Genomic DNA, 12,447 nt, shown 5'->3' with positions numbered 1-12,447 from the left:
GTGTCTTGCCCAAGGACACAACGACCGAGACTGTCCAAGCCGGGGCTCGAACCGGCAACCTTCCAATTACAAGGCGAACTCCCAACTCTTGAGCCACAATCGCCCCGATCAGTACTAGCACACAGGAATAACTGAAAGGAAATTAATACAAGTGAGTGCAATGTCCTGTAACTGGAAGTAGAACCGATTGTGTGTGTCTGTGTGTGTGTCAGTACAGTATGCATGAGTTTACCCAGATGCCAATTAAAGTTTTTAAGCTCTGTTGCTTCTCTGGCACAATGACACAACCAAAGGTAAGGAAAGAGAGGTACTGCAGCCTCACTGCACCACTCTGCTGTGATGCACCATGGGGGATGTTTGTGCGTGCGTATGTCTGCATGTTTGAGTGCAGTCAGAGGTACATGTGTCATAAATCAGTGGAAAGATAAACAACTGAAAAACCTGTCAATACTCAAGTGTGTGCGGTGGGAAGAAAATGAAGAAAGACAATGCAGAACTGGAGGTGTAGGCAGCAAAAGAGTGTGATATTTCATAGTGTGAGGCAATTGCCAAAACAAGTGGAAAGAGAAAGGATTGAAGGGATAAAAAGAGGTTTAAGATTAAGAAAAAGGCTGAATAATGTTTATTGGATAAACACAGATGTGTCTGTTCCTCCTGTCGTCGGAGTCTATTGATAACGGCGTATGCTTTACAGAGGGGTCTTTCCTCCCTCTATGACTATGAATCAGCTTCACCTCAACTCTGTCCATCCCCTCTCTTTCTACCTCTTTCTGTGTTCTTTTCAACCCCTCCTCTTCCCCTCCCTTCTCCTGTTCCTCACACTCACGCTCTCACACGGGGGATGCCTGAATCGGTGGAAGTCCTGATCAGTGTTGTCGGAGTCCCTCGTCTGCTGAGGGCAGAGCCCAAACCCAGTCTAACCCAGATCAGAAAATACTGAAGATCTCTGCAATATCATGAGAAGGAGAAGCACTGGAAAGAGGATTTCTTGCAGCCGATGGACATTTGTCAAAAGTGTTGAAGACAGGGACAGTCTCATTTTATAACCAGAGAGGTATGGTGAGAATGAAAGCTGTTTGTTGATTATTTTGAGGAATGCAAAGCTTCAAACTGGGATTTTGTGTTTAAGTCATTAAAGACACTGACAGAAGAGGATCCACCAGAGCGGAACATTTATAGCAAACCACTTTGGAAGAAAAAAAACTCACATTTTTATAATTGCAGAGAAATAAGTGTATTATTTTTCAGCATGTGCAAATTGAGTTAAAATTTGAGTGTACGGGATGCAGTTGAATTAAGAGTTGTTTTAACCTATTGGCTGAGGATCAACAAGCTAATTGATTTTTTTTTTTTTTGGCAAGAGTGGAAGACCACTGAACCAGTTGCCCAACCAACCAGCCATGGAGTTACGAGGAATACGCGGGATAGTAGGTGGCCAGGACACAAAGTGTCAGGGGTTAGGTTTTGGCTATCCAGTCACCGGGATTCCAACCAGCTCCGTAATAACAGCCGTGCAGCAGCAGGACTACTCAGCCAGCGTCTGGCTTCGCAGGAGGGATAAACTGGAGCATGTAAGTTCTGATACTGGAGATGAGGTATTAGACACAGCTGAAAGAAGAGTGAAGTCTTAAGTAGAATTTAAGAATAGTTAAAAACATGTTGTGTTTTTCATATCCACTGGGACATGTTCTCACCCTCTGACCCTTGGTTAAGCCTTTCAGAACATGTAATTTCAAAAATGGGATAAAATGGAAGAGAAAATTTTTAACATATGAATGTCTTTTTGTGTTCAACTATTACAGACTGATAGAATGAGGGTGGTGTCACTAAATTATGATAATATTTGAGTGGAAACTGTTTCCTATGAATGCACACCCAGATTGTAGGGTGTGGGCTGGAGTGTTAACAAGAAGAGGCTGCTGTGGAGACTGGACAGAAAAATATCTATTTATATAAATCTGAGATAAAATGTTGAGACAGTGGACTGTTTGGTGGCCATAATGCAGAGACAAAATTCAGAATACAATGCAAAGCTGAAACACTAAATAATTAATTTATTGATGGAATTCGAATTATTTGGATAAGTGCAGCTCCTTATGTCTGATTAATAGAAATCTAAATTAAATTAATTACTTTGTTTTTTGTTATTAGCAACAAAAGGAATTTAAGTTAAGCAGAGGGAAAATTGATTGTTTATTATAAGGAAATGCTCATAATGAAAACATATATAGACCTGCTGTACGTTCATAAAATATTTGTCATGTCACATTTAAATTGTGTTGAGTAACTTCTTTTTTTGTTAACCATGCCCTCTTTCAGTACTGTAGGTTACAATGATCTACATTAAAATGTATCCTTATAGCAAATGTAAATTTGTGTAAAAACGAATACAGAAAAGGGTCTGATATTAATGAATCTGCTGAGCAACTTCAACTGTTAACTACTGCTTCTATAACACATCAACTTAAGTTTCTTTTTTGGGTTGTATGGAAGCCCCAAACGCAATTTCATTGTTCTTGACAATGACAATAAATAAAATACTACTATAAATACTATACTATACTAAATTTTGCATGCTGAGGGGAATTTTGTGTTGTAAGTGAAGGAATAAGCTGAATTTTGCTTTATATGCAGCAACGCTTTTCTTTTATACCTTTGTGATGTTCAACAGTTACTTTTGTTTTCTATTAGAAAGGAGTTTCTATTAGAAACATCCTCAGGAGACTTGCTGCTCCGACGTAAACTGAATCAACATTCTGTGAAGGCCTTCCAGGTGTAGAGATTTAGCGTCAAGGAAAGGAATGGAAGAGGTGTGTGTGCTGAATATTTGATGCTGGAGGGGAACCGTGCCACGTCCAGAGAACTGCTGCTAAGTCTGTCTGCATAACTAACTAGAATGATGAAGCAGCCTGTCCCCTTTCTGCACACCCACACACATCTACAGAGGCACTGAATCACACAGATACATGCACACGCATGCTGTAAGTCTGTTTTTACAGGCCGACAGAGCACACACAAAAGCACTCAGAGGCCAGCAAGTTGGCCGTCAAGCCTGAAAACAGAAAAGACATTTTGCATTTTAATACACTACCAAGCAGACATGCAGATAAACACACACTCATTCACTCTATGCATTATTCAAAACAAATTATAGCTTGAAGGACAAAAGCAAACTTTACAGTGTACAGTGATTTTATTTTCTGTAATTGCATAACATTAAGTCTGCCTCTTTCTATCTACATCTAATGTAAACAATATGTTGGCAACATTTGACAGATATGATTTCTCATTCGAGTCGAGAACAAACCCGTTATTGTTTTATAATGAGATTTTCTTTAACTGATGGAGCTTGACTTTACATTTAAGAGCAAGAGTTTTCCTGCTGACAGCGATGACAAATGTGGTGTAAGTTCAAGGAGAGATAAGAAGTTGGATACTGAGAGCCTTAGGGACACAGAGTGCCAGTCACAGTGATGTGATTCAAGTCACATCTTTAGCATATTTTCAAACTCCAAGAAGGTTTTTTTACTCGTTCCAAGTGAAGTCATCAATCTACGAAATCAAAGACTGATTACAGCCTCATGTTTTCACCTGGTCACGTTGTAACTTGGAATATGAATATTCTGCAGTTGTCCAAAAGTCCACTTAAAACATATACAAAAACTGAAATCTGTGAACATTTTGGCACGATCCTCAAAACAGCACGGATCAGTTCAGTATGTATGGTAAAATTTCATTCCTTGCTACGTTTTGAAAGTATGATAGTGCTGCATTTGGATTAAACATCATCTTCTGTCCTTATTTGACCAATCTCATGCAATTCATTGAACATATTTTACTGCTCATCCGAGCGCATCACCTTGCTCTTAGTTATTACTCGGTAGCTATGCATATGTGTTTTCTCTTACACTTCTCTTTTCCTCTTATCTGTGCTGAGTCATTGATTTTGTAACAGATGAGTTTGCTGCGGTTGCTTTCATTAAATTATGCAAGTTTAAAGAGTACATTACTAAAGATGGGATCTTGATATAGTACGCAGTGGAGCTACTTTTGCTTCTCATCCTGATGTAGTTTAATTTCTAACATTGCCAAACAAAATACAAATCATGCAAATAAACAAATCATTCAGCAAATAATCTGAATGATTATCAGCTGAAGAAGGTGCTTGGTGCTCTATCCAGCTTTCTGCTTTGTAGATCCTCTATTGTTTGTTGATTGACTACATGCATTTTTTCACGAGTACATAGAATTTCAGAATCATAGACTAAGTAGTTGAAAAATATCTTTTTTGTTTCTTGTTGTAGTAGACAGGTGTGGCTGTTCTGCACCTTGTAGTCACACTCATTCGTCTATCTGGTTTCAGGTGCACATCCCTGCACCTAGGGAGGTGAAATGCCATTTAAAGTTTCTCTTACAGCAGTTACTGGATCTTCTGTGTTCACTGTGTGCTCATAAGACAGTCTTAAAGAAGATGAATCAGCAGCTGAGAGCCAGGGCAGGAGGCTAACTGTGAATGAAAGATAGCCAAACCTCCAGGAGGAATTTTAAGAATTGGCAGCTGAAAGTACAGCTGGCTCCACACGCTGATTGCATTTTCAATTTCATAGTGGCAGTGCTGATGTATAGACCCATATCTGTGGTGTTATTGGTCAAACTATATGGGGCCTAGGGGACTTCTAGCCTCTTATGTAAGTTTATTTGTTATTGTTCTTGGCTGGTGACCCAGCGTTCTGTGTTTTGGACTTTTGAATCTTAGTATTAATCTTAGGCTACGTTCCCACTGCAGGTCTTAATGCTCAAATCCGATTTTTTTGTCTGCTTGTTCACACTACAAATAAAATGTGATAGCAAACGCGCTCTAGTGTGAACCCTCAAAGCGGCCCGCATGCGCAAAAGAAGACGCTCTGTTTAGACCCAGACCAAACGGTATTGTTTGACTGGTGGCCCTTAATGTAAAGACTTGTTTTGGACTTTACATTTCCCAATTTAGCTTTAAGTTGTAAAGTTATTTTGTTATTTACATACGGTCTAATAATTGTTCTTATTGCTGTTTTAGAGAGGAGCGGTGCTTCAAAGGATAGTTGCAGATTTCTGTCAGAATCTGCAGATTATACAGTGCAAATAAAATGTTCACGTTTCTCCAATGCTGTCTTCCAAACAGTTTCACTGACATCTACACTGGATTGCCAGGAAGCGTTCACGATGTCTTCTCGGGCGCTTCTCCGTGTCTTGTGTCAGTGACGTAAAAGACAGATTTAATGCGACATGACCGTTCAAACAGCAGTCGCTTTCTAAAACGTCAGATATGTATCGGATTCAGTACCACATACGAAAGTGACCCAGATCGGATTGGAAAATATCGGATTTGTGCCGTTCACACTGTCATAGCATGATCGGATATGGGTCGCATAGGGTCAAAAAAGTCGGATTTGATGCGCTTTCGCCTGCAGTGTGAACATAGCCTTAGAATATTAAGCTGATTTCTGGATGTTATTATGTTGGGTTTTCCTGTTTAGTCACTTTAGGGTCATCAGCTTATTGTCCCGTTTTCTAAGTCTTGTCACTGTGTTTCGTTCTTTAGTGTTCTCCTCCTGTGTTCTTACACTCACCTTTATGTTTTGTCCTTAGCGTTGTCCATGTTAGGTCTGCCATGTTTCCATGTTTGTTGCCCTCTGTGTCTCTCGCCCTCTCTTTTTTATCCCAGTCATGCCTCTGTGTTCTGTCTGTGTGTTCATCCTTGTCTCCCCTGTCTGTCATGCGCTCCCATGTTTGTTTATCCCCATCCTGGTGTCAAGCCATGTCCTTGTCTGAGTCTTGGTATGTGTGCTACTTGTCTCATGTGCATTGTGTTCAGTTTTGCTCTCTCTGTCTCGTTATGTGGAAATTTGTTCCTGCGGTGTTTCCATGTGTTTCCACTTCCCTCATCATCCCTCGGTGTCTATATTGTCTCTGTTTTCCTCCATCCTTTGCCAAAGCCCCTCTTCACCTACCCCTGTGTTTCCATGTTCCTACTTTTCCAGGCTTTCATGATTAATTCCTCATTCATTTTGGTTTTCTTATTTCGTTCTGTTTTGACAATCAGCCTGAATAAATGGCTCGCCTTTTGTTAAAGTTCATTGCTGCCTACGTTGTCTGCATTTGGGTCCTCACTCTCCGCTCCACACGGTCTGCTGCCTGCAGATTGTGACATTATTATGTTTATTTCTTTTTTTTTTTCCTATCCCTCTCATTTGCTATTTTTGTGGGCTGGGCGAGTGAAGATGATGAAACTCAGGGAAAATATTTATTTGCCTCAAATGAATAAGAAAGTTGGATTGATTTCTCAGTGCACATTAGTCAAAGTATGAAATATTATTAGACATATATCTTATGATGAACTTTTTTATCTGGAAGTGATGAATGATGCTGTTAATCGGTTGAAGAATGAGGGGTAGGAAGATTACATTCAGGTTTTGACACGTCCATCTGTAACACAAGTTCACCCTGGAAGTGGGAAATGTAGATGTAGTGACAAGGTAGAAATATTTTTAGCTGTGTGAAAATTTCTGGAAATCAATTTGAGAAGCTGTCTATGAAGTGAATAACAACTTATGATTATTTATGATAAACCTCCAGATTTAATACATAATAAATAAAGTTATATATGTGAAACATTTATACTGCTTAACTAATTTATTAGACCACCACCCATTGTAATGATCTGCCACAGCTGTTCTAAATCACCAATATTTTTAATTACCAAAAATCACTTTTACATTTTTATTTCATTTGTTTATTAAGATGCCAAATTACACTCACTTGCATGTCACTAACAGAAAAAAAATGTTTTAATAGTTAAAACTTATGCTTGATCTGACTTCTTAGAGAGTCCAGAGTCCAGGCTCAAATTTGAGTATAAAAATGAGAATTCAGCAACTTTTAGTTTATGTAATTTTGTAATTTTAAAATGTAATTTGAAGTTTAGTCTTTTAGTTAAAGATGTTTTGACTCATTTTTTAAAACATTTGTATTTTCTTGTTCTTAAGAACGGTGTTCTAATACATTTATTTTAAGCACTTGAAGGAAACCAGAGTAAAACCTATTATTTCCATTGCCTTGCAAGGTGGAACTGTTTATATACATTTCAGATACTAAATGCAGAGACACTAAACCTGTGGTCAAAACTGAGGAGAATTAACTTTTTTTTTTTTTTTTAAAATATGATTAATTTAAAAGAAATAGTAATCTTGGTGTATAAAACTGAGCATAATGTTAGTTCAAGCATGTCACAGAATCAAGCTCACCTGGAAGTCCTGTTGGGAAACATTTTACATTTGTGCTGCTGCTTCTGCAAGCTGCTTTGCAACCCACCCTCCACACCAGCTCTTCTGTTTCATGCTATTTCTGACCCAATCAATGTCTGTTGTCATTTCCTACTGCTCAGTAATGGTGTATTGCTAAATTCTACAGCACCTTCTTTTTAAACAAAAACTTGTGCTTTAGAAACAGTTAGCAATTTATGTAACAGACATAAATACATTCACAAAAACACAGTAATGAATCATTAGGACACAGGAGCACATCTGCCTCCTTTAGGCGATCCTAAAAGATTTCTTGTCATCACTTTCAGTCCTTAACCACGCTCAGATAAAAGGTTGCTCTCCGTGGAGAAAGTGCAGCCTCATTAATGCTGTTGTCTCATGCGTTCATCCCCATTACTTGGTGATGACCTCGGGCAATTGTCTCTGCCTTCAAAGCAGTGAGACCTTACTTTTTCAGTTCGAGATGGACATGTTTTCAGAATTCTGGATTCCTTTTATTTTTAATTGGTGAGTTTTGTCTGACAGCAGGGGAAAAGACTCATCTTGAAGTTTGTGCTGAAACTGTTTCTTTGCGGTTCAAATTCAACCATGAAGCAGCCTCTTCATAATGCTGCTCGAAGGCTTTGATCTTTCAGTAAGATGTTCCAGTCTAATTGTTTACTCTTAAACAACAACAACAAAAAAATCACCAATCCATTTTCCCCCTGTCAAGCAGCCACATTACATTTTAAGTAAAAATGTTGACCGGTTGAGGTGTTTGATTATAGACAGAATACTCTCATTATGTAGTGGATGGAAGATAAACAGCAAAGAGAAGCCAATGAAATAAAAGACAACACATTTAAACTGCTGCAAGTGCTGATCAAAGTTAAGGAAGATTTACATTGGGATTATTTTCCTACCTAAAGATCAGCAGAAATGAAGGCAAGAAGACAGATGTCTTTATATCTGTGAGAGTTGTTGTTGTATTCAAACTTTATAGTCAGAATGTAGATACCTTTGGCCAGAAGCTTACTATCATCAATCACCAACACTCTTCACTGTGTTCAATACCCAGTACCAATTAAAATTGATGCTCGGGGTTCTTGGCTCCTTTTTAACAGCTTGGCATGAGTTCATCCTGATTTCACTTCAGCATCAACTTGACCTTGTGTGGAGGCTTCATGCTTAGTTAAAGTTTACCTCTTGCCTGTTTACAGCTAAACTGTATAAGGCTGCAACTACTGTATAAACATAACTGACACAACATAGTTCTATATAGTCCATAATTAAACTTGAGATGCTACCATAACAAACCTTGAAAGAAATTCAATTAAAGCTACTTTCAGCTGCCCCTATGCACAAGAGGTCAGCACAGTGGGTAGATCCACAGTAGATTTCTTGCATGTTTATCACTTCTCACATTATAAAGTAGGTGTTTCTAGGAACTAGATATTTATTTTCCTAGCATTCCTCGTTTACTTTGGTTGTGTTGATGGCTGGTTGTATTTCAGTGGTTTCTTTGTATTTAAACAAGCTATTTAAGGTATGTAAACAATAATTATCCCAAATTAAAACAATAATTTACTACCTATAATTGCTCATTCGCACTCTTTCATGAGTGGTTGAATTAACACAAATCTGGCTGGGTACACATACACACACACATTTATACACTCACACACGTATACCCTTAATTCACTATTCTGTCGTATAGTCCTGCCTTGTTCATTTAGTTTACTTCGACTGCTTTCTGATTGGATAGATGCTTATTTGATTTTCTTTGTGAATCACATGACTTTTGCATTTGCTGTTGATTTCTTTTCTAAACCCTTTAAATTAAATTTTGATCCTTAGTGATGCTGCGAGTTCTGGCATAGTTTGTAGCCTACAGGAACAGTAGGGGGAGCTATCACCTAATATGAAAACTTCATTGTGTAAATTGATGTAGATTTTTAATTCAAAGGATTGGAGCTATAACATTTTGGCCCACTGCATGCATCAGACTGTCAGTTTCCAGGTGTGTGATCTATATACTGAAACATGATAATGAATACCATCTGTTTCAATTCTAATTAATTAAACATCTCTTCAGGACCTGACAGTTTGAGGCATGCTGGCTGTCAGTTTTCTACATGTGAGCTTTAAATCTCCTTTAGTTTAACTAGCTTTCTTATTTTCATTCCTTTTTTCTCTTTGTTTTATGGCATCTCAAAATTCAGCGTGTTTCCTCTTTCTCTTTAATCACAAAATTGTCTCTGATTGCTTTGAAATATAATTGGTTAATAAATACACATTACATCAAAAATTTTAATACATAAGATTTTTTCTCAACTTTGTAATACTGCAAAAAGACCTTCAGTATTTATAATGATATATGTTATATATTTAGGATTTACTGCTGAATCAATTCAGGCCTTGAATAATGTGATAGTGCACTCAGGGACATCATAAAAAAGATTTTGCCGTCTTCAAAGTCAGAAGAGGTCTTTTGAGGTCTTTGCCTGTTGTTATTCTTTGTTTGACAAACTGCCCTTGGCACAGACAATGGAGTGCATATCTGTGAAGGGGAAGTGACTGACTAAATTAGTAAATAAGTAAATCAATAGCATTCCTTATCATGGAAAAAAGGTTGTATAATTTATTTTTTCCCCAGATTTGAAAGATGGAAAGAATCTCTAACAAGATTACTAAAATCAAATTTGATGGTAATCTGGTTAGACGATTTACTTATGATTTTGTAATCTGAATACATAATCCCGGTTACATGTATGTTAGCCATTTTTGCCCAACCCTGTTACACATACACAACTACCCCCTGACAACCACCTGCCGAGACAGAGTAATGGGGAAGATACACTGGAAGCCATAATCATGCTTTTTCATGAATTGAACTAATTAGGCAATTAGCTGAAACTCATTAGACTCTGTTTCTGTACCACAAAGCTAAATTATTTCAGCTGTGAAAGTGTTACATGAGTACAGAGCCCTCACTGAATTGTGAAATCCACATTATCTTAAACGTCCAGAAGGATTTAAGCCTTCTATGAAACCTTTGTGCCATCATCTCTAGATCTCTTAAGAGAGAAGCTCTGCTGGTCTGTTGTAGCTCACAATGTAGATTAAAAAGAAAGCTTTCATGTTGACATTTCATAATCTAATTTGATGCTCTTTTTATCCCCCTCGACTCCACTGATTTCTAGAAATGTTTTCTGTTTAATTTCACTGGCAAACACTTCATAGCTCTTATAGTTCAAATGCCGGAGGCTCAGTAAACTCTCATGCTTCAGGTAATTTCAATACAGCAGAGCAGAGATAAGAGTGGTTACAGCTCATGAAACTACTCAAGTGCAATATCTTTGTATATGCTAGAAGGGATTCGTTTATTGGATGCTTGCTTTGACTACACTGATAATAAAGAGATTCTTAGTGTTGGAGTAACAGAACTGCTGCTCGTGTTATATTCCAGCTTTAGAACTTTTCTTCTCATCAAAACTATGGTAAATTTATACCTGCAACCCTGCAAATTTGTTCAAAACATATACATGAATGTATGGAGTGCATTAGGTCTGTGCGTTATTCACTTTCTTGATAATTCTTTGATTTATCTGAAATTCTGAGTTTTCAAACCTTCTCAGGCTATATATCTTCATTTTTTTTAAACCAGTCCCACTTGGAGCTGTGTGTTATTTAAATTTTTATGGTGCCTGCAACAAATACAGTAGGTTACTGTTTATATTAATGTAACAAATCTTTTAAAAAGTTGGTGTTTTTGGGGTTTTGCACACATTTTGATAATTAATCAATCAAAATAATACAACCACACATTAATGTGCATAAGAGAGATGAACTGTCTATGGCCACATCTATAATTTCTAAAAACACAGACTGCATATAAATGATGGAAGCAGCTTCTAATAGCTTGCAAATATGCATAGAAAGATCCATGCACTAAGTAATTCTTTTCAGGTACGTTTATTGCCTCAAGAGTTTCAAGTTTTATTAAACAAAACTTGAAAAAAAATGACTAGCGTAAGAAAAGCTGTTAGATATGCTTTAGTAATGATGATGAATGAAACTGTGCATTAAAGTTGCATTAAAGTCGTGTAGTCGTGGCAACTTATGTTCCTTTGCTGATGAAATTCATGTTGACCTTATTTCTGAGTTGCTGTAAAGTGACTGCCCCCTGCTGGAATTTCTGTCATGTGTTCCTAATTTGTGGGACAGTGCCAGATCTAATTGCACTACTTGAGTATCACGTTTACGTGGTACTCAAGTAGTGGTCAGAGGGCTTGGTGGCGCCAGTGTCCGGCAGCCTCGCCTCTGTCAGTGTGCCCCAGGGTGGCTGTGACTACACCATCACCAGTGTGTGAATGGGTAGATGACTGGTTGTGTAAAGCGCTTTGGGGTCCTTAGGGACTAGAAAAGCGCTATACAAATACAGGCCATTTTACCATTTCATATCAGAGTGCAGCTGTGATATACCAGCAATATATAGGAGAGTAGTGAGTGATAAAACCAATGCAGCAGCTTCCTCTTGCTGCACACGCAGCCGGCATCACATTGTCAGCTAGCTGACACTAACAAGAGAGACGCAACTTGACCTCTTCATGGAGTGTGGCAAAGGAAATCCGGAGCTGATACCGAAAGGCTGGATGTGAAATGACCTGAATCTGACATAAAACTGTCAATCTAGACAAAGCCAAACAAAGTCTCCCTTGATTTTTTTGTTGTGCGCAGTGCCAAGTCAGCTTGAAACTCACAGTTCTGCAGTGCATCCAAAACACAAAAACACACCAACTTCAGCAGATGGATGGCACCGCTGAGTGCTGATACTGCATCAGTGATGCTTGTGACAGATGCTCTAATTATTTTTGTGCGTGAAGAAAAACTGACAGATCCTGAAACTGTGAGAATGTATTTAATGGAACACGGATCAGCATTTCTATAACTATTGTGTCGTTAAAATATTGTTTAAGGTGTGCTTTGCTGCTGTGATGACCCCCTTTGAGATTAATATGTTCCTGCTGTGGAACACAAAGACACATATAGACATTTCAGAGGCAAGTAAAGCTACTGTTATACAGTACTATTGAAACATTTGGAAAACTGATCAACTACAGATTACATATCTTTTAGAGCTTCCAAACAGCACATGCATCCTTTA

This window comes from Pundamilia nyererei, unplaced genomic scaffold, assembly GCF_000239375.1.
Source record: "Pundamilia nyererei isolate P.nyererei 1_Seehausen unplaced genomic scaffold, PunNye1.0 scaffold00024, whole genome shotgun sequence".
Lineage (NCBI taxonomy): Eukaryota > Metazoa > Chordata > Actinopteri > Cichliformes > Cichlidae > Pundamilia > Pundamilia nyererei.
The sequence above is the reverse complement of the archived record's forward strand: the minus strand, read 5'-3'. Positions refer to the sequence as shown.